Here is a 19209-nt window from a genome sequence, read left to right as displayed (position 1 = left end):
ATCTGACATCTTATCCCCTATCCTTTGGATAGGGGATAAGATGTCTAGGGGCGGAGTACCCCTTTAAAGTTGTGCTGCTTCTTCCTTTGTGTTTCGTATATATATATATATATATATATATATATAATGTTTTCCAGTGGAGTACCCCCTTAAGATTTTTTTAATAGAAGTAATTTACAAATCAGCTTAACTTTTTGCTGCCAGTTGATTTATATATATATATATATATATATATATATATATATATATATATATTTAAAATGTTTTCCAGTGGAGTACCCCTTTAAGATTTTTTAATAGAAGTAATTTACAAATATGTTTAACTTTATGGCACCAGTTGATTTGAATTTTTTCCCCCCTTTTTAAACAATGCTGCGCTTCTGGTCTTTTAAATACAAGGCGGGGGATTCATGGGTTAACAATGCAGTGAAGACAAGAAGTTGGGGAGGTTTGAAGAAGTCTCAGGTTACAATAACTTTAATGGCTGCCAGCAGTGTGTTAATAGACATGTTTCCTGGATCAGCCTTGGGAGCCCAGCGTGTAAAAGAGGAGCCTGAAATTCCATTTTGAGGAAGATGCTTTTTGTTTCTTTTTTTGTTTTTTTGTTGCATTGAAACCAACAAGGAAGTGAAGCTCTGAGGAACTTGTATCAGAAAGTTTACAAGCTGCAGGCGTGAGATCCTAGAGGAAACCTGAGCACTTCCTAGATCTCTTTCCTCTCTACTTTACACTGTGATCTTCAAGCAACATCTGCGCCAATGCTGGGAAAACAGGTAGGATCCTGATCCAGGACTAACATGGTCCACTTTATGGGACTTCTTCAGAATTTTTAATAAGCTTTAGAATGGATAGTGCTATTGGTTCTATAGAGAATTCCACTGAAAAGCCAGCATTGTAATGTATGGGATCATTGTAGTGCAGTGTTTCCCAACCAGGGTGCCTCCAGCTGTTGCAAAACTACAACTCCCAGCATGCCCGGACAGCCAACGGCTGTCCGGGCATGCTGGGAGTTGTAGTTTTGCAAAAGCTGGAGGCACTCTGGTTGGAAAACACCGTTGTAGTGTATGGGATATCGCTGTACTAGGTTTTGTCCTCCAACAGACCGGTATAGTTCTATATTTATTTTATTTTTTATTTTTTTTTAACTATCATAGCAGACAACGCTAGTTCATGCAAAGATTTTAGGCTATGTTCCCATGGTGGCATGTCCGCACGGATGACGGCAATGCATTTCCTTGCGGAATCGACAGAAAGGATAGGAATTCTGTTGTGTGAATACGGCCTTACAGTCTAAACACAAATGGGTTTATTTTTTTTATTTTTTTATATAATGAGAGCCTGTATGCTTATACAGGGTGCATCCCAGTTTTCCAGCACATGTGTATTGGAGATCCTCCGGACCTATAGCTTCAGTAACGGATCTGAACTTCATGTGAACAGAGCTGTGGCTGCTCTGGGCTTGTGGCACAGCTTTTGGGTGGTGGTGTTGGCGTGTTTTTTTTTATTTTAATCTTAATACCAGCTTGTACTGTAGCATACTGGCATAAAACCTATTGATCTTAAAGGACAACTGCAGCGCAATATACACTTATCCCCTATCTACAAGATAGGGGATAAGTGTTTGATCGCGGGGGTCCGACCGCTGGGACCCCCGAGATCTCCTTAACGGGGTGCCGCCATTAGCGCTCATAGTGAGCGCTAAGGCGCGTAGCGTCGACCTAGAGGTCGACGGTGATGCCCCGTCTCCTCCCCGTCCCCATACAGTTCTATGGGGGAGCCAGGGAGGCACGAACACTGCCTCCCCGCCTCTCCCATAGAGATGCATGGAGGAGGCGTGCTGGCCTCAACGTCATGCTGCGGCAGGCATGCCCCCTGCACGGGAGAGCCGCAGTCCCATACAGGAGATCGTGGGGGGTCCCAGCGGTCGGACCCCCCGCGATCAAACACTTATCCCCTATCTTGTACATAGGGGATAAGTGTATATTGCGCTGCAGATGTCCTTTTAATGGAGCAAATGTAGTCAAAGCTTGAATGCCAGTTTTCTGTTGTTAAAAAAGTTGAACATTTTTGTCCAGGTCTCGTTTTGTTGAAAAATTGAAACTTTATTAATTGCAAACACAAAATTTTTGGCTCATTCTCACTCCAGCCCTTGAACCCACAATAGAGTTGCTGGTGTTATGGCTGCGTTTAGTTGCGATGCTGGTATCTGAGCTAGTATGGCTGATGTAGCGGGGCAGAGTTTATATTTTGGCACCATGTAACTGCATCATCACTCTCTAAACTGTTCAAGTATTTGCTCCCTGAGATGGTAGCGTTGGATGATGTAGCATAGCTAAGTTTACACACTTCTGTGGCGGCCACTGAGTGTTAGTAAGATGTACCTTGTTCACTTCGTGACGCCAGGACACCATTTATCTGAACCACGGTCCGAAGGTGGGAAGCAGTCTTCCTGGGCCAGACACGATGAGCCAATAAACACACTGATGTCCGGTTACCGTTAACTTCTTTTACTGAGCTTGTGAAGTTAAGATAACACAAACAGCTGGCCTTAGTGTGAGAGTGCAATGTACCCCTTGCAAGCCTTTTGTCTTTCTGAGACTTGTGGTGCTTTTCACCAGAAGAGATTGTAGAATTTGTGATTCTGTTAGCTAGGCTCCTTCCAAGGCACCGTAAACTATTCTGCAGGGGCATGAATATTCCCCATGAGCGACACTTGTAGGATGACCAGTAGTAACTGAGTAGGCCTCTGCTTAGGACACGACACACTGCACACCTGAGCTTAGCTGTTGCTCAGAAGCACACACTAGGGTGAACTAGACTCTAGAGTGAACTAACTCCTCCCCTCTACCTCACTACACAGAGGGGACTTTTGGGGTCATATTGGCTTACATGGTCACATGGGGTGCACTGCCCATGTGGTGGCCCGGTACCGTATTGCATACCATACCTAGTGTGGTGGTCCCCAAAGTCAGAGTTACTATAGCCCCTAGTCGCCTCCTTCTACTCTAATTCTATAGTGTGTGTATATTTAATAATGTGTATATTTAGTATAAGATAATGTATAGAGCACTTGTGTCGCAGGACCTTCGGTCATGTGACTGTTAAATCCTCTGGGGTATGTTAGAGGACCTTTGGAGGTCCTTGGGTCACATGCTACCCAGAACCCTTTGTAATGGTGATTGACAGAAATATTGGACCAATTAACTCTAGTCCAGCCCCTGCCCATATAAGGGAGCTGTAGCCAATTATCGCTCTCTTGAGTTGCTGCTCTTGTGGATGCCGGACTAGCGGGACGAATCTGCGCAACTTTCAATAATGCGCTAGGCCAGAAAACCTACCGGCCTCAGCTGAACTAAACCGTGAGTTCTAAGCTAATCCCCCCGCTAAAGCTAGCGTGACTACTGGACCGCAACTAAATCCCCTAAATCCAGTGGAACAGCGCATATCAGCCTAAAGACTCTAAATTGCTTAAGGTTACAACCTTTGTCAATCTCCAAGTGAAGTTGCATGTATAGAGACTGTTCCGGTTATGAAGCTTGCATAAAATCTTCAGTAAAAGTTACAACTGTTTTCAGCAAGCTCTCCGGTTGTGGGCATTCTATTATCTACCTCCCTATCGCTCTTGGGAAGGGTGGCGGTAGGACAAGTATTACAGAAGAGCCCCCACCCTGGCGTCACGAATAGCAAGGGTTAACAAGCACCCTTTAATAACCGCACAGCTACACTCCCCATACCCTACATCCCCCAGGCTCACACCCACATCTTTAAAGGCACAGTAACCTATTAAATGTACATACATGGATCCATACCAATTAATTTAAGAAAAATATATTATTTTATATTACACTATTCACATAATGGATATATGAATGAACATCAGTGGGCCCAACGCTCTGTGTTGGCTGAGGAAGTGCGTCACCCGCACGAAACGTTCCGGACACGTCCCCTGACCTGCACGTGACTCCAGCATGAAGAAATAAAGTTTTCAGATTGTCGGTGAGTGCCGTCTACCTTCTTTTATACATCCAACGCTCTGTGTCGCCAGGCTGCCTGAGTCAGTCCACATCCACGGGACACCACACTTATAATATATTCTGTGCCATGCATCTCATGGGGTTATTTCTGTAGAATGTGCGTGGGACAGTGGCAGAAAGTTCTGCAATGAATATTCAGCAGGCCAGTACGGAGACTTTCATTCCTCACATCAAAAAATATATGTAAAATGTTATCCGAAAATAACATCCTGGATAGGTGATCAGTGTCTGAATACAGGGGTCCTACGTGCACCTGTTTTAGTGGAATGGTGGTCAAGCTGCGGGTGGAGCAGTGATGTGCCTGTGGACAACAAGGGTGAGAGTTGTAGTTTTGCAACATCTGGAGGTGCAGTTTGGAGACCACCGTTGTATACCAATGTGCAGCTCCTGCCTGGCCTCAGCTACCTTGTTCCATATGTTGTTTGAGACCAGCAATTAGCTGCAGCTGTGAAATTCTAGGGAGGACCTCTTTAAAGGGGTACTCCGCTGCTCAGCGTTTGGAAGAAACTGTTCCGAACGCTGGAGCCGGCAGCTGGTGACGTCATAGCCCCGCCCCATCATGCCGTCACACCCCGCCCCCTCAATGCAAGTCTATGGGATGGGGCGTGACAGCTGTCACGCCCCATCCCATAGACTTGCATTGAGGGGGCACGGTATGACGTCATGAGGGGGCAGGCTATGACGTCACCAGCTGCCGGCTCCAGCGTTCGGAACAGTTTCTTCCAAACGCTGAGCAGCGGAGTACCCCTTTAACGATTCTGCCAATGTCCTATTTGTAGTAATATTTCTACACGTGGTGTATAAGGTGATAGTGGGTTACCTGGGTGCTGTAATACATGCGGAGTATTCTATCATTGTGGAGGATGGGGGCTGAACACACACGCATTGTCTCTGTTGTTTTTTCTTCTTCTGAAAGTAAATGCATCCATTAATGTGCTGGCAGCAATGATGTGTACAGGAGGATCTATCATTTCTTAATAACTGTAAAGGAACGCTCATACGGCCAAGTCTTTTCATTGTTAGTCAATGCCTGAGTACTGATGTTGAGTGCCCTAGATGCCAGGATGGGTGAGAGGATTTTTGATTTGGTTTTTGTTCGAAGCTTTATCCATACAGAACAGTGGTCTCCAAACTGTGCACCTCCAGATGTTACATGCCTAGAAGTGTAGTTTTGGAACAGATGGAGGTCCACAGTTTAGAGATCACTTTGTAGGTTGGTTCTCAAGAAGAACCCAGTATTGATGTTGCAGCGCTGAGCCTCAAACCTAGAACCCCTGCATTATTTTTCTACAGGAAAGCATTAAAGGGGTATTCCAGGATTTTTTTTTATTTGACTATGCTACAGGGGCTGTAAAGTCTGTCTGTCTGTACCTGTGTGTGACAGTTTCCTCAATTCTTATGTGATTTTTGCCCCAATATTTATTTTTAACAGCATACAAAATGACTGTTGTCTCGGGATTTCCCAGGTTGCAATGCGGCCGAGACCTGACATCACTAGTCAGCTGTGCAAAGGGAGCCTGTCTGCTTCAATGGGTGGAGCCACAGAGAGATAATTTTGCAACAGCTGCAGGCACCTTGATTAGAAAACACTGATCTTTTGAGCTTATCTGTGCTTCAATGGGTGGGGTGGCTGATGTGGGGGAGGGAGGAATGTAACTTCACACTAAGGCTGCTTTCACACTATATCATTTTTCCATTTTAAAGACCCCTTATAATGTTCCATTAAGGAAACCCTTAAAACCGGCCGTTACAAAAGCCCAGTCAAGTCTATGGGATTTTGTGATTAGCCGTTATGACCCGTTAATGCTCGTTATGAATTACGGACATTTTGTGACTGGAGAAAAACGGTACATGCACTCATTTTGTAACGGCCATATGGGATCTTGTAACGGCTGTTTAATGGCCGGTTTTAAAGGTTTCCTTGACGGAACATACCTGGTCTTTAAAATGGAGAAATTAGATAGTGTGAAAGCAGCCTTACAAGCATGGAACTATAGGATGTTTTAAAGGGGTACTCCACCCCTAGGCATCTTATCCCCTATCCTTTGGATGTCTGTTCGCGGGGGTCCTGCCGCTGAGGACCCCTGCAATATAGCATGCGGCACCCACCTGTTTCTGCTCAGGAAGCGCTGGAGGGTCTGGGTCCCGACCACGAGAACGGAAGTTCGTGACGTCTCGCCCCCGTCCCCGTGTGACGTCGCGCCCCCGTCCCCGTGTGACGTCGCGCCCCCGTCCCCGTGTGACGTCGCGCCCCCGTCCCCGTGTGACGTCGCGCCCCCGTCCCCTCAATGCAAGTCTATGGGAGGGGGAGTGACGGTGATGTCACAATACTCCGTCCCCGTGGTCGGGAGGCATTACACTGCGAGCCTCCAGAGCTTCCAGCAGTGCTTACAGGTGGGTGCTGCATGCAAAAAGCAAAAATATGTCCATTTTATGATGCCAACATAAAGTGGACATATTGAATTTGTGAATAAAAATAAAATTTATTGGGAATATCCAAGTAGAGAGCTTCAAAGTTAGATGTCACGCTTCTCCGTCCCCTGTATCGCCCGTTATTATGCACGGAGCGAACTCACTCTGTGCAGTAGTGATAGTGGGATGCTGCAGCAACAACCCCGGCGATCTGACATCTTATCCCCTATCCTTTGGATAGGGCATAAGATGTCTAGGGGCGGAGTACCCCTTTAAGGTGAAAAAGGGCTGCGTCCTTAAGGGGTTAAAAAGGCTTCTGAAAAATAAAGAAATCTGGTTGCTATAGGACACTGCACCACTTTTTGATAAATCCCCCCCCCCCCCCCCCTCTCCCAAAGTGTAAGGAAATCCTGAGCTGATAGAGGGGGTCCTATTCTGAATGATGTCAGCCAGAGCAGAGAATGAACCAATAGGTTGGAATGGGCACTGTATACTGCACTGATGGTGCTCCCACAAATGCATTACATAGGGGTGCTCTAGTCAAGAGCTGTGCCCATGCCATGCACACAAGGTGTCCGCTATGATGGTTAATGTTCATCTATTCTGACCCCAGCCTTTACAAAGGTAAGGGGCCTAATTGATTTCCATGACAACCTGGTACCTAAACAAAAGCCCCCAGGGCTGCCATGTAAAAAGCATATTAGACCTTATAGGGGTACTCTAGTGGAAACCTTTTTTTTTTTTTTTTTTTTTTTTTTTTTTTTAGGTCTTTATAAATTAATTTGTGCCAGAAAGTTAAACAGATTTTTATATTACTTCTATTAAACAATCTTTATCTTCCTGTACTTTTTAGCAGCTTTATGCTACAGAGGAAATCCTGGAATTTCTTTTTTGTCTCGTCCACAGGGGTCTCTACTGACACCTCTGTCCGCGTCAGGAACTTAGGTTTGCTATGGGGATTTTTTCCTGCTCTGGACAGTTCATGATATGGACATCAGGTGTCAGCAGAGAGCACTGTGGACAAGACAAAAAATTTATTAAAAAAAGAACAATTTCCTCTGTAGCATACAGCTGCTAAAAAGTACTGGAAGGGTAAAGATTTTTTAATAAAAGTAACCTACAAATCTGTTTAACTTTCTGGCACCAGTTTATTTAAAAAAAAAAAAAAAAAAAAAAACAGTTACTTGCAGGGTCAAGTGCCACAGTGGAGCTAAAATGCATTCCAGCACTGTTACTGTGAGGCGTTGAGTTGTATACGGTACTTTACGTTGTGGACTGTTTACAGCAGCTGCTGATGTTTGGTGTAATAGACCTTCTTCATCTTCTATGGTGCGTGACTGAGATAAACCTGTTCTAAATGGAAGACCCTGTAGGCAAGCAGTTGGTAAAATGGGGGATGGGAGGGATGGGTAACATAAGTTTGGGTCCAGGTTTTGGAAGTGACTGAAGGTTTCGGAGATGATGTCACTCCCATACTCCAGTTCTGATGTGTTGGGGTCCTGAACCTGATCTTACAGGTGTTGGATCACGGCCAGGGAGCAGCAGAGAGGAGTTGCTATGAAGCAGATCAGCTTGTCTTATACACTGCACCATAAAGGACTGACTTTGGGACTAATGTGCCAGGTTTTGAGGGAAAATCTCAGAAGTTTATGTGAAGGACCTGTGTTTATGTGAAGGTTTCTGTTATAGCGCTTGCTGCAAGTGGAATTTATTACTGTATGTGAATTATTACAATAGACCTAAGACCACTGATCTGTGACGCCTGGCTGCTTGGGGCTTGTTTTCTTGCTGAAGGGTCCTGTTCTACAGACCCCTATACATCAGACGTCTGCTGGCTATACCTGCCCGTTATGGCTGACTAATGCAGTGCTTCTCCAGCACAGTCCTCAAGTACCCCCAACAGGTCATGTTTTCTGGATTTCCTTTGTTTTTCACAGGTGATATATCTGTGGTGATGCCCGATTCACTGACCAGAATTATATCACCTGGGAAAGACTAAGGAAATCCTGAAAACATGACCTGTTGGGGGGATCTTGGGGACGTGCTTGAGAAACACTGATCTAGTGGGTATGGTGGTAGACAGATGATGGGGCATATTTGAATTCACTGCCCAATCCTTTTGTTTTTGGAGAGAAAAGGTTCGGCTAAAAGATTCTGGCAGCAGCTTACCACCCTCTAGTGTCAACCTGGGATGCTGCAGGTTGAGGGGGTAAGGAGAGCATGGCTGACATTATTGTGAGTTTAGGAGGGGGGCCTAGGAAGGAAGAACATGTAACAGTCCTGTGTTAAAGGGATCCATAAAGTCCCATTAACCTGTTGATGGCCAAAAGTGTGTCACTTTGGCTTCAGTTTGGGACATATACATCATGGTTTTGTCTGGAATAGCACAGACTAACTTATGTTCCTATCTGGATGGATCCTGTATAAAAACATATATATGCTGTAGTATACTTTCCTTTTTAATATGACCATATGTATGATTGATTAATACCACTAAATAGTATCTGTCACAACTATACCTTGGACATATGTCAGCGTCGCCCCTCCCACGTGCAGGCCTAATGGACGGCTGCCTGTCCCCGTTTTTTTTAAAATTTATTTATTTATTTATTTTTATTCCCATTTCGGTTCCGTTTTTTGCAGTCTGTAAACGGATTAAAAACTGTTCTAAAAAAAAAAATCCCATTCATGTCAATGGGATTTTTTTTTTTTTTTTACTATCCATTTACATCAGTTTGTACCCGTCTGCACTCATTTCCGTTTTATTGATGGCTGAAAATATGGCACATGCAGTATTTTTTTCTTCCATCAAAAAAAAAAATGGAAGAAAAAAAAAACGGATACAGTAAATTTAACATTGAAGTCAGTTTTTTGATCCGTTTTTACTTTTGAGCATGCTCAGAACAAAAAAAGTTTTTCGTTTTTTTTGTTTATTAACTGAACAATAACGGATCCAAACGGCTAACATCCGTTTGCCGTTTTTTTTTTTAAGTCCATTTTTTACATTTTTCACGGAAGAAATTTTTCAGGGGTCTAGACGGTCGTGTGAACGCAGCCTAACTCGGTGTGATCCTAGCCTAACTGTTGAAAAACATAACAAACTGATTCAAAGTAGCAAAAGTTACTAAACATAAAGAGGGAGATTTATCAAAACCTGTGCTAAGAAAAAGTTGTCCAGTTGCCCATAGCAACCAAATTGCTTCTTTCATTTTGCAGAAGCCTTGTTAAAAATGAAAGAAGCAATCTGGTTGCTATGGGCAACTGGGCAACTTTCCTCTACACTGGTTTTGATAAATATCCCTTAAAGAACCTAAACCATTTGTCATGAAAGGCTCTAAAACTCGTATTTTTACCATGAAAATCTGTCTCTTGTTGTTCTTATGCACGAGAAACCTCACAAGGCAGACGTGTAAGAACCTGCAGGTTCTCTGGTTATTTCATGTCAATCGGGCTTTAGAATTCGTGTACCGTGATGTAGCAGAGCCGAGATTGTCAAACATGAGCATACAATAAAAAAGGCTAAACAGAGCTCAATACAGGCAGATTTTATAGAGGATATTCTAAACCTACCGGAATGTTTTTGGACTCTCAGAAACTGTAGTGAAAGAGGAAGCACATTAGCAGGACAGATGTATTTATAAAGTACATTCCAGGTCAGAGTAAGAAACAAACAATATAACTACACTGAGAATAGCCCACTGGGCCATCGTGCATATGCTGTACACATTGCTAAACTGGCCATGCAGAGGACCTTCCACCCCTTTTGGCTGATGGAATCCCAACAGTTTGACTCTTCTGTGTCTAAGCATTAAAGGAGGAGTAAATTCCTATAGCAAACTTCTCCTGCTCTGGACAGTTCCTGACATGGACAGAGGTGTCAGCAGAGAGCACTGTGCTCAGACAGAAAATAACTACTCGATTTCCTCTGTAGTATACAGCAGCTAAGTACTGGAAGGGTTAAGATTTTTTAATAGAAGTAATTTCAAATCTGCTTCACTTTTTGGTACCAGTTGATTTTAGGGGAAAAAAAATGTTTTTCACCGGAGTACCCCTTTTAAAGAAGATATCCAGTGCTGAAAAACTTATCCCCACTGCCTCCGGCAATCTTCGGCTCTGACATAACGCAGTATTGAGGGGGCGTTTTGGCCACTGCTTCGTCGGGTGGTCGACACCCGCTATATGGCCAGCGAGCCGGGGCCCCGTACAGGAGATCCCGGGGGCCCCAGCGGTCGGACCACCCCGCGGTCTGAAACTTAACCACTATCCTTAAGATAGGGGATACGTTTTTCAGCACTGGACTACCCCTTTAAATCGCACCGTAGGGAGAAAATTGGAACTCCTGGGATAGCACTTCCTCACATGGATAATGATGGTAGTAGTATGCCTGTTATGTTAAAATAGCAATATAGTCCTAGGAGTAGGGCGTACCAAATATGTGTACCATGGTATTTTTTTTTTTATCTTACAGCGATTCCACGGTATATAACGGTATTTTCACCCCCCCCCCCCAAATCATGCGGACCCGCAATACCGGTTGGGCCCCTCCCCCTCGGGAATGTATTATCAGCCTAGCACAGCGCTGTCCCCACATCGGGAAAGTAACCCTATGTTACCCGCCAGCACTGTTCTACCCCCCCCCCCCCCCCAATTAATGATCAGCCCAGCGGGGTACTACTCACAGATGTCAATCACTGCCCTCCTCCTCTTTGTTGGCGGTCGCCGGACGCTGGAACTCACTGTACGCCAGTGGTCTCCAACCTGCGGACCTCCAGCTGTTGCAAAACTACAACTCCCAGCATGCCGACTTCTTACATGACAGTGGGCTCAGCCTATCACTGGCTGGGGTGGGGCATCGCTCCGGCCGGTGATAGGCTGACGGCTGTCCTCCCCCCATCCCCAGCGTGCGGCCGAGGTGGGTGAGTTAAAAGTTTATTTTCTGTATCTTTTGCAGCCCGGGCATAGTCATAGGCATAGAGCAGTGGTCTCAAACCTGCGGACCTCCAGCTGATGCAAAACTACAACTCCCAGCATGCCCGGACAGCCGTTGGCTGTCCGGGCATGCTGGAAGTTGTAGTTTTGCAACAGCTGGAGGTCCGCAGGTTGGAGACCACTGGCGTACAGTGAGTTCCAGCGCCCGGCGGCCCCCCAACAAAGAGGAGGGCAGTGCTTGACATCTGTGAGTAGTACCCCGCTGGGCTGATCATTAATTGGGGGGGGGGGGGGGGGGGGGGGTAGAACAGTGCTGGCGGGTAACATAGGGTTACTTTCCCGATGTGGGGACAGCGCTGTGCTAGGCTGATAATACATTCCCGAGGGGGAGGGGCCCAACCGGTATTGCGGTATGGGGGAAAATTCATATCGTACAGCCCTACCTAGGAGCAGAGATCACCACACACACCAGCTGTGTTCCTATCAAAGCTGTGTCAGTCTACTCCAACAAATAGATGGAACACATCCATACTTTTCTCATAGTCTCGCTAATATACAACAGCTTGCACCATATACACAGAACGTAAGGGTTTGATTGACGGCTCCTGGTAATTGTTCACTTTCCCATTCTTTAATGGGTGGAGGATGTGACATGTTCTTCTTTATAATGATAGACTTGTTACAGTGACATGATCCTAACCTGTACTGTGTAATGATCTCCATGTTGTCTCCCTTCACCTAAAGTTGTCACTAGAGATAAGCGAACTTACAGTAAATTTGATTCGTCATGAACTTCTCGGCTCGGCAGTTGATGGCTTTTCCTGCATAAATTAGTTCAGCTTTCCGGTGCTCCGGTGGGCTGGAAAAGGTGGATACAGTCCTAGGAGACTCTTTCCTAGGAATGTATCCACCTTTTCCAGCCCACCGGAGCACCTGAAGGCTGAACTAATTTATGCAAGATAAGACATCAACTGCCGAGCCGAGAAGTTCGTGACGAATCAAATTTACTGTAAGTTCGCTCATCTCTAGTGGTCACCTCCTCCTTCTCTGTGGCACTGACAATGCTCCCATTGTTTCTCTAGGTATGCTGCTCTGCTTTGTGTGCCATGGCCTGGGGTAGTCTGAATTTAGTTTGAATGTTGCAGTTCTATTCTTCCTCTTAAAACATTAAAGGGAATCAGGGAATCCTTCAGGACCGACCTCTTTTTAGATTAGAACATCTGGATTTCATCTGTTCAATTTGCTCCATATACAGTCGGGCAAAATAGTATTTAGTCAGCCACCAATTGTGCAAGTTCTCCCACTTAAAAAGATGAGAGAGGCCTGTAATTTTCATCATAGGTATACCTCAACTATGAGAGACAGAATGAGAAAAAAATCCATAAAATCACATTATCTGATTTTTAAAGAATTTATTAGCAAATTATGGTGGAAAATAAGTATTTGATCAATAACAAAAGTTCATCTCAATACTTTGTTATATAACCTTTGTTGGCAATGACCGAGGTCAAATGTTTTCTGTAAGTCATCATAAGGTTTACACACATTGGCCCTCATTTACTAGCAGGATCCCGACACTTTTTGTCGGGATTTGCGCCAGAATTTGCGCCAGAATCTGGCGCACAACCCGACAAAATCGAAATCACTCAGAGTGAAAAAAAAAATACAAAAGGGGCGTGTTTTTGACAAAAAGAGAAAAAACCCTCAGAGTGTGAAGAAAACTCACAGGAAAACCTGTGCGTTTTGCTTCACAGAAACCCGACCGCTCAGAGCTGTCGGGAAATTACTCAAAACGGAGTGAATCCTGCTACCCCCACCATGGAAAAGGGTCTGTTCCATGTTGGGGGTAGTAGTACAGGGGCTGAGGGATTGATCGCACAGGATCTCACTTCTGAGACCCGATCTGATCAGATGTTATTAAGCAGGGGAGCGGGCGGCATGTTCCGATCCCCTGCAATGTACTGTAAACTTTCATTTTTAAATTCCCCACCAGAAGCCCTGAATGGCCGGGGCCGAGGAGCCAATCAGGGCTCCTGGCAGGGTTTTAATATAGAAGCGCTGTGGTGGGCAAAGATGTATAGAATCGCTGGGGGGTATATATCTGGCCCCTCCAGCGTTTCTATATATATTTCCCCCTGCTGCGCTGTATCAAACTTAGTGGCCGCTGCGCTTGAATAAATGTACTGCCCCCCCAGCGCTATTATCTATACTGACCCCCCGCTGCGCATATACTGACCCCCCGCTGTGCATATTTATATATAATATGGATAAATGTCTGACCCTCACAGCATACATATACAAATGCCGGCTCACCACTATGAATGACAAGTAAGCTATTGGCAGAGGCAGCGGAGCCTCCACTCCCTGCACTGCTTTACTTGTCATTCATAGCGGTGAGCCGGCACCTGTGTATATATAGATGCTGTGAGGGTCAGACATATATCCATATGTCTGACCCCTACCGTGCATCTATATATACAGGTGCCGGCTCACCGATATGAATGACAAGTAAAGCAGTGAAGGGAGCGGAGGTTCGCGCTGCTGCTGCCAATAGCTTACTTGTCATTCATAGCGGTGAGCCGGCATTTGTATATGTATGCTGTGAGGGTCAGACATTTATCCATATGTCTGACCCCCACAGCATGATATGCAGCTGCTGCCCGCTATGAATGACAAACTCTTAGCAGCGAGAGCGGGCAGCAGCCCTCCGCTCCCCCGCTAATAGAGTTTTCATTCATTGGCAGCCAGGGGAGGGAGAAGATGATTAATATGCGCAGCTTGGGGGAGGCAGTATATATATGTATTTGCGCAGCGGGGGTCAGTATAGATATATAATAGCGCTGGGGGGGGCAGTACATTTATTCAAGCACAGCGGCCACTAAGTTTGATATAGCGCAGCAGGGGGAAATATATATAGAAACGCTGGAGGGGCCAGATATATACCCCCCCCCCCCCCAGTGAGATCTTGCGTGGAGCCACAGATCGAGGAAGGTTATCAGTGGTCTTGTATGTCTTCTATTTTCTAATAATTGCTCCCACAGTTGATTTCTTCACACCAAGCTGCTTTCCTATTGCAGATTGTCTTCCCAGCCTGGTGCAGGTCTACAATTTTGTTTCTGGTGTCCTTCAGCAGCTCTTTGGTTTTGGTCATAGTGGAGTTTGGAGTGCGACTGTTTTGAGGTTGTGGACAGGTGTCTTTTATACTGATAACAAGTTCACACAGGTGCCATTAATACAGGTAACGAGTGGAGGACAGAGGAGACTCACAAACAGGTTGTTACAGGTCTGTGAGAGACAGAAATCTTGCTTGTTTGTAGGTGACCAAATACTTATTTTCTGCCATAATTTGCAAATAAATTCTTTAAAAATCAGACAGTGATTTTATGGATTTTTTTTCTTTTCTTTCTCTTTGTCTCTCATAGTTGAGGTATCTATGATGAAAATTACAGGCCTCATCTTTTTAAGTGGGAGAACTTGCACAATTGGTGGCTGACTAAATACTTTTTTATCCCACTGTATTATCCATTCTGTTCTCTTTGATGTACGGGACATTTTAGATTATATTATGGCAGTGCATGGAGGCGGTGTTATGCTTACCTATTGTTACCAGGAACCTGTACAGTGGGGATCAAAAGTTTTGGCACCCCAGGTAAAAATTTGTATTATGGTGCATAAAGAAGCCAAGGAAAGATGGAAAAATCTCCAAAAGGCATCAAATTACAGATAAGACATTCTTCTAATATGTCAACAAAAGTTAGATTTTATTTCCATCATTTACACTTTCAAAATAACAGAAAACAAAAAAATTGTGTCTGCAAAAGTTTGGGCTCCCTGCAGAGTCAATATCTTGTACTGCCCCCTTTGGCAAGTATCACAGCTTGTAAACGCTTTTTGTAGCCAGCCAAGAGTCTTTCAATGCTTGTTTGAGGTATCTTTGCCCATTCTTCTTTACAAAAGTCTTCCAGTTCTTTGAGATTTCTGGGCTGTCTGTCATGCACTGCTCTTTTAAGGTCTATCCATAGATTTTCAATTATGTTGAGGTCAGGAGATTGTGAAGGCCCCGTGGATTTCGAGGTGTGTTTAGGATCATTATACATTTGTAGAAGCCATCCTCTCTTTAACTTCAGCTTTTTCACAGATGGCATCAAGTTAGCATCCAAAATTTGCTGAAATTTTATTGAATCCATTTTTCCTTCTACTCGTGAGATGTTCCCTGTGCCACTGGCTGCAATACAACCCCAAAGCATGATTGATCCACCCCCATGCTTAACAGTTGAACAGAGGTTCTTTTCATTAAATTCTGTTCCCCTTCTTCTCGAAACGTACCTTTTGCTCATTCCGGCCAAAAAGTTAAATTTTAACCTCATTGGTCCACAGAACTTGTTTCCAAAATGCATCCGGCTTGTCTATATGTTCATTTGCAAAGTTCAAATGCTGATTTATGTGGTGAGGACGTAGAAGAGGTTTTCTTCTGATGACTCTTCAATAAAGACCATATTTGTACAAGTATTTCTTTATAGTGGAATAGTGTACCGCAACTCCAGTGTCTGCCAGATCTTTCTGGAGGGATTGTGCAGTCAAACGTGGGTTATGAATTATTTTTCTCACAATCTTGCGAGCTGTTCTGTCTGATTTTTCGTGGTCTTCCAGATCTTGTTTTAACTTCCACTGTTCCTGATGACTGCCATTTCCTAATTACATTCCGAACAGAGGATATTGACATCTGAAAACGTTTTGCTATCTTCTTATAGCCTTCTCCAGCTTTGTGAGCGTCAACTATTTTCAGTTTCAGATTTCTAGACAACTGCTTAGAAAAACCCATGGTGCTGATTGTTGGGGCAAGGTCAGATGAGTCTGGGCATTTAAAACCTTTGAGATTGACATCACCTGGTCTTCCCAGATGATGATTGAGATCAATCCATGACACTGGCAGGTCTCAGCTTTGCAAAGGGGGCAGTGCATGCTATAAATTCTGCCCGGTGCCCAAACTTTTGCAGAGGGAATTTTTTTTGTTTTCTGTTATTTTGAAAGTGTAAATGATGGAAATAAAATTTAACTTTTGTTGATATATTATAAGAATGTCTAATCTGTAATTTGATGCCTTTTGGAGATTTTTCCATCTTTCCTTGGCTTCTTTATGCACATTAATACAAATTTTTACTTGGGGTGTCCAAACTTTTGGTCCCCACTGTAAATAGTTTATAGTTCTGCAAGAAACTAGTGTCTGTAACTTTAGATGTTGTTTGCTTGTGTTACTGATGTAAATCTGTTATTTTAATTCATTTATGTGATGGCGGCCATGTAGAGAGATGTGGTGAAAGCTGTGTTGCCAAACTAAAGCTGGCTATACACATTAGATTATTGCTGGCCAAACTTGGCTATTTCAGAGGGACCTGCCAAACAGCTAATGTATATGGGGCAGGGGTGTGGAAATTTGAAAAAAAAACTACTTGTCCAAGGGACTAAAGCAGAACACAATCTACTTGTCCCTAAAGAAAATCCACATGTCCTGGTAGATGAAATAATTTCAACCAAAATAGTACGATCCCCCCCCCCCCCACTAGACCACCAGGGATGGATATAAGATCCCTTTAGACACTGCTGTCAACTTAGACAGCGGTGATCTAATGGTTTAATAGCGGCCACGGCGATAGCAGCATGCCAGGCTATTAGCGGCAGGAGAGCTGTAGCTAGCTCTTTTTACACCCAAGGCAAGCCCCCCCCCCCCCATCTGACCCCTATAACGCCAATTTCTCCATATACAGGGATGTATGAGGGTAATCTTATGTGCTGGGATCTGTAGTTTTTATCGGAACCATTTATTATCAGAACTTTTATTAGGAAAGGGGCTTATTCACATATATATGCACTTTTTAAAATATTTTAATCACTATTTTTCAGTCTTCATAGGGACTTATACACGGAGTCTTTTGATTGGGTAATAGTGAACAATGCTGTGTTACGGGGCAGGGGGGGGGGGGTGTCCTGCTTCTCCAGTTTATGTGATGCATTTTATTTACTGTGTCAGAAAATGCTGGAAGTTGCATTTAGTTAGTAGATAACTACAACACCCAGCATGCCCTGATGCAGCCTATGGTTGTGTGGGTGTTGCAGCATGTTGCACTGTATAGTAGTACAGTTAAGGTTATTGTGTAACATGCTGGGAGTTGTAGTTTTGGTTCGTATCAGCTGCAGAGCCATAGGATGTGTCAAGGAATACTGGGAATTACAGTTAGTAACTACAACACCCAGCATGCCCTGATACAGCCTATGGTTCTGCAGCTGACACGAACCAAAACTACAACTCCCAGCATGTTACACTTTATAGTTCTACAGTTTAGGTTACGGTGCAACATGCTGGGAGTTGTAGTTTTGGTTCAGGTGTGTTTGCGTGCATCCGTGGGGCTCTTGGTCGGCGGGTGAGTATGAAGGGGGTGGGATTCTAATGGTGCAATTTAGTGTGGGTGACCAGAAGACACTAAAAATAAATAAAAAAAATTAGATGGCACAACTGGCGGCAGCACTTGTCAGTCCGCCCCTGTACAAAACATACATGCATACACATATCATACATACATCGGCCACTGCCCCCTTATATTATACAGTATATACATACATCATACATACATACACCGGCCACTGCCCCCTATATTATATAGTATATACATAGACACATCATACATACATACATACATACATACATACACCAGCCACTGCCCCTATATTATACATAACACACACACACCCCATACATAGACATACACCGGCCACTGCCCCCTATATTATACAGTATATACATACATAGACACATCATACATACACCGGCCACTGCCCCTGTATTATACATGACACACACACACCATACATAGACATACACCGGCCACTGCCCCCAATATTATGCAATACATACATACATACATACATACATACATACACATCATACATACACCCGCCGCTGCTTCCCGATCATACATTACATACACACATACACAGACATCATACACACATCATACATACACAGACATCATACACACATCCATCATACACACATACACAGACATCATACACACATCACACACTCAAACCATACATATACACCATACATATGCACACATCATACATACACCCGCCACTGATACATTTCCCCCCCCCCCCCCCCCTAATTATACATTTCATACATATACAACCACCCTTCCTGCCGCCTGCATGCTCGGCCTCCTCACCAGCTTCTACATTACACAAGAAGCAGGGGGAGAGCGAGGACGAACAAAGCTCCATCCCCTCCCCCGCACACAGCTCCATCCCCTCTCCCTCCCCCTGCTCTGTCTCCTCAGGACCTCATCTACCACGGAGAGGCTGCAAGTTTGCACGGGGAAAACACAGAGCAGTGGTGGGGGGAGAGAGAGGACATTCGTGCACAGCTCCTGACCTCCATAATGACTGCTGTGTGTGAGGAGGACAGACTGCACTGCACGGGGAGGATTTCTGTGTGTGAGGAGGACAGACTGCACTGCACGGGGAGGATTTCTGTGTGTGAGGAGGACAGACTGCACTGCACGGGGAGGATTTCTGTGTGTGAGGAGGACAGACTGCACTGCACGGGGAGGATTTCTGTGTGTGAGGAGGACAGACTGCACTGCACGGGGAGGATTTCTGTGTGTGAGGAGGACAGACTGCACTGCACGGGGAGGATTTCTGTGTGTGAGGAGGACAGACTGCACTGCACGGGGAGGATTTCTGTGTGTGAAGGAGGACAGACTGGGGCACGGGGTGGGTTCTCTGAGCAGCGGCCCCCGGCTACTGAAATCAGCTGGGGGCCGCTGCCCCCTCCATA

At 44.7% G+C, this 19209-nt stretch overlaps 1 protein-coding gene and 1 long non-coding RNA gene across 2 annotated transcripts in view; one reads left to right on the top strand and one right to left on the bottom strand.

Annotated features, from left to right (window-relative positions):
• The first annotated feature begins 494 nt into the window (after positions 1–494).
• Positions 495–19209, top strand: part of KCNQ1 (potassium voltage-gated channel subfamily Q member 1) — a 162169-nt gene continuing 143454 nt past the window's right edge. The window contains exon 1 of the mRNA XM_056526711.1: positions 495–773. The gene's annotated coding sequence lies outside the window, so the exon portion shown is untranslated. The remainder of the gene's footprint in view (positions 774–19209) is intronic.
• LOC130276819 (uncharacterized) overlaps positions 3893–19209 on the bottom strand; it is a 20453-nt gene continuing 5136 nt past the window's right edge. The window contains exons 2-3 of the long non-coding RNA XR_008845256.1: positions 4855–4943; positions 3893–4335 (exon numbers count right to left, since the gene is read on the bottom strand). This is a non-coding gene — a long non-coding RNA (uncharacterized LOC130276819). The remainder of the gene's footprint in view (positions 4336–4854; positions 4944–19209) is intronic.

Source organism: Hyla sarda, chromosome 6 (assembly GCF_029499605.1).
Source record: "Hyla sarda isolate aHylSar1 chromosome 6, aHylSar1.hap1, whole genome shotgun sequence".
Classification (NCBI taxonomy): domain Eukaryota; kingdom Metazoa; phylum Chordata; class Amphibia; order Anura; family Hylidae; genus Hyla; species Hyla sarda.
Note: the sequence above shows the minus strand (reverse complement) of the source record. Positions and strands in the feature narration are given on the sequence as shown.